The following is a 4288-nucleotide window of genomic DNA, read 5'->3' as shown; positions in this document are numbered from 1 at the left end:
CCTCCTGAGTAGCTGGGACTACAGGTGCCTGCCACAATGCCTAGCTATTTTTCTGTTGCAGTTTGGCCTGGTCCGGGTTCAAACCCACCACCCTCCGTATATGGGGCTGATGCCCTACTTACTGAGCCACAGGTGCCGCCCTATTTTCTCATTTTGTGGATTATTTTTTCAATCTTTTGATACTGTCCTTTGAAAGAAAAAGGTTTAATTTTGATGATTTCCAATTCAATTTTTTTTTCTTTGGTTGCTTGTGCTGTTGGTAGCATACTAAAGGAATGGTTTTATAATAGAAGGTTGCAAAGAGTCACAAGTATTTTTTTCATTCTGAGAGATTTATAATTTGTAAATGGGAGAAGTTGATTATGAAAAGGAAGGGAGGACAGCCTAGTTGAGGCCCAGGGTCCTAAAAAAGTCTTGTAGGATTAGGCCTCTGACCTGAGTCACAGACCCACAGCATTCCTTATAGATACTCTTTTGTGTAATGAATGAGAAGAGAAAAGCAGGAAGAAGTAATGAAAAAGAGGAATATGACAGATAAAGAGAAAAAGGGGCCAGGGAAGAATATTAGGAAGTTGTGGTAGAGGCAGTCTAGTGTCCCTTTATCTCATTTTTGTAGGAGTTTGTCAGGAACTGTGATGTCGTGTCTCTGCCCCGACCCAGGGCCTTGGCCCACTCAACTGTCCGGACACAGGCTGCTTTGCCAGCTTACTCGGGGTAGGTCTTATTCAGGTCTTGGGTGCCAAAGCACCTTAGAAGTCACGGTCAATATTAAGAGGAGTGAGTATCTCAGCAGCAGTCTCTCAACAGCAGTCTTAGTAGGGGAGTGCCGATCAGGCATTCTCCGAGCAAGAAGTGGAGCCAAAGGAGGAGCCCTGGCTAACTTCTCCTGAAGCTGTTTATAGAAGTAATCCCATGGTCGCCTATGCCACAGGTGTGGAGACTGTGAACTAATGATGTACATACTTCCATGCTGTTGTGTGTCTCACTAACTAGAGTCAGTGATATTAAATCCCTTCCCCAATCTCTTATTGGCAAAGTATTTCTCATAGGTGCCTCCTACAGGAATTGCCAGGGTGTACGCAGATACCCCACATGTGTGACTTACCATGTTTCTCTGGCTCCAAATCCACCTGGTTGTTCTTAGAGTTTATTCGGGGTGATGATGTTGTCCATACATTTTTAACATTTTTAAACCTGGGTGTTTAGTATTGTGGATTATCTCAGGGTGCCCATTTTGTAAATTAAGACTCCTTAATTACAGTTTCATGCAATATAGTTTCAGTCAATGTGGCTGACCATTGTGGGTAATGCTTCATTTTGGTGAACACCATTTTCTCATGTTTATATTCCTTCTATTCATATAGCAACATGTCAGTCCTCCAGACTCTATGGTCTCCATGGCAGTCCAGGAGTCTGGTTTGTGTGCTAGGCAATGGAAGCACCTTGAGCGTTTTGTCTACCCTAGTGGTCTCTAGGCCCCTGGCTGGAGCAATTGCACTTTCACAAGTACTGAGTGCTCACTCCTTGCTCCCAGAGGGAAAAATGCAACTTACAGATGATACGCTGTAGTTGTGAAGTGTGACATTATCTGTGGAGGACAGGCTATGAGGTGTCAGGGCTCTCACAGCTTGGGACAGTGTTCAGGGAATGATCCCCAGGTGCTTCTCCTCCTTTAACAACAAACATTATTTTCTACTCTGCCAGAAGTCACATAGCAGATGTGACTTTCCTTTTTATCTTGCCAGCAAGCACATGCAGCTTTTCCTCTTTAAAGTTAATCTTTACCCCATGTACTTGGTACATGTCATTTAGCTTGATTTATGTCATTTAGTAGCTTTGTTTAAGATGCTATATAAATACAGGCAGAACTACCATTCAGTGCTGGCTTCAGTCTTAGCCACTCAAGTCTTGCTGATTCCATCTTTGTCTTTTGTGTATGTCTCTTGTGTGTCTTATTTCCTCATTCCCCACCATTCCCACTCTCATTTGTTCTCCTTTGCGCTGGTTTGCAAAAATTATCATCTCCTGTCTTAGAAGGTATTTGGCCAGCCTTTTCCAAGAATGGAGGTACTTTTTAAAAAATTTTTTATTAAGAGACAGGATCTTGCTCTGTTACTTAGTCTAGAGTGCAGTTGCATAGAAGTGTGATCATAGCTCAGTATAACCTTGAACCCCTGGGCTCAAGTAATCCCTCTGCCTCATCCTTCTCAGTAGCCAGCACTATAGGTATGTCCACTGTGCCCTGCTGCCTTTCCCAGACTGTTAACCGTCATTCTACCCTCTGGCCCCAGAGGAGGATGCTGTCTGGTAGGGATTGGGCTGTCAAAATGGTGCTGTTTTGCAACTGTGTAGGACTCAGGGATTGTGTAGGAACCAGCATGAGTTCCCTCTCTGGAGCAGTGGCATTATACAGCCTTCAGCCAAGGGCTCTCCTATAGTGTCTCAGTTTGTTTAGAGTTGCTATAAAGGAACACCTGAGTCTGGGTAATTTATACAGCAAGAAGTTTATTTGGCTCAGTGTTCTGTAAGCTGTGCAAGAAGCATGGCACTGGCATCATCTGCTTCTGGTGAGGGCTTCAAACTACTTCCACTCATGGCAGAAGGCGATGGGGGAGCTGGTATGTATAGAGATAACATGGAGGGAGAGGTGCCAGTCTCTTTAATAACCAGTTCCCCTGGGAACTAACAGAGTGAGAACTTAATTATTACCGTAAGAACAGCACCGAGCCACTCATGAGGAATCTACTCCATGACCCAAACATCTCCTATTAGGTCTCATTATCTCCAGCATTGGAGATCAGATTTCAGCATGAGATTTGGAAGTATCAAAAAATCCCAAACTAAAGAATATGGCTAGGGGGCTAGGGTTAAAGGACACTCTGGTGGAGCTGCATAGGCGCCCCTATCCAACTCCTGTCAGCTGGGGGAGTGGAACTACATAGAAAGTCTACAACTCCACTTGTTCATTTCTCTCTCACGTAGAATTTTGGATGGGGAACTATAGGGCTGGTTTTGAGTTACTATCTTGTTACTCTGCCATGTTAGACTGTTGTCTTCCTTCACACATTCAGGGATTGCTCACCATCATGTATAGCCCTAGGACAGTGGTTCTCAACCTTCCTAATTTCGTGACCCTTTAATACAGTTCCTGTGGGTCGTGACCCACAGGTTGACAACCGCTGCCCTCGGAGGAGGAGCAGAGGTAAGGGGCTAAGGTCTGAGGCAGGGGCGTGGCTATGTGCTCAGGTAAAACTTCTAATTCTGTGAAAGAAGGGGAATATGAATGCCAGTAACTAGCCTTCTCTCCCCCAGGTAGCTTTATTACATAGCAGATAGCAGTATGGTTTGGTTAGTGTTTTAATCAGATTTGAACTGGATTAGAGAAGTATTGGAGATGCCCTCTCTCTATTAGCTGACCTTAATGTCCTCAGAACAGAGGAGTCTGAAGGGTTATCATATTGCAGTGCTGGATTTATTATAGTTCTTTTTGTTTTTTCTCTCATCCTCTATTAATAACTCTAAATATCCAAGTTATTTATTTTTTTTGAGACAGAGTCTCAAACTGTTGTGCTGGGTAGAGTGCCATGGCGGCATAGCTCGTAACAACCTCCATCCAACTTGTGGGCTCAAGCGATCCTCTTGCCTCAGTTTTTCTATTTTTTTTTTTTTTATTTTAGTAGAGAATGGAGTCTCACTTTTTGTTTTTGTTTTTTTTTGCAGTTTTTGGCTGGGGCTGGGTTTGAACCCACCACCTCTGGCATATAGGGGCGGCGCCCTACTCCTTGAGCCACAGGTGCTGCTGGGTCTCGCTTTTGCTCAGGCTGGTCTTGAACTCGTGAGCTCAAGCTATCCACTGGCCTTGGTCTCCCAGAGTATAATCCCAGAGCTAGGATTATAGATGTGAGCCACTGTGCCTGGCCCCAAGTTATTTTTATTGATATGTAAACTTTATGCTACTGGAGTCTATTGTAAGCTCAGTTCACAGGTATAGGGAGATAGTATTCATTGCAGAGCACCAAAAGGGATAAGACTGATCAAAATAGGCACCAGGGATTTATCTTGCTGTTTTCTTCTTCTAAATTTTAGATTAATGTGAGGGTACAAACAATTAGGTTACAATGTTTGTATTTGTTAGGTATTGTAGTTGTGTCCTACACCTAGTAAGTAAGCCATATACCCTTACATTGTGCTCTTTTTTTTTTTTTTTTAAAGACAGAGCCTCAAGCTGTTGCCCTAGGTAGAGTACTGTGGCATCACAGCTCACAGCAACCTCCAACTCCTGGGCTCA

This window comes from Otolemur garnettii, unplaced genomic scaffold, assembly GCF_000181295.1.
Source record: "Otolemur garnettii isolate 467f Iridium unplaced genomic scaffold, OtoGar3 scaffold00051, whole genome shotgun sequence".
NCBI lineage: Eukaryota > Metazoa > Chordata > Mammalia > Primates > Galagidae > Otolemur > Otolemur garnettii.
The sequence above is the reverse complement of the archived record's forward strand: the minus strand, read 5'-3'. Positions refer to the sequence as shown.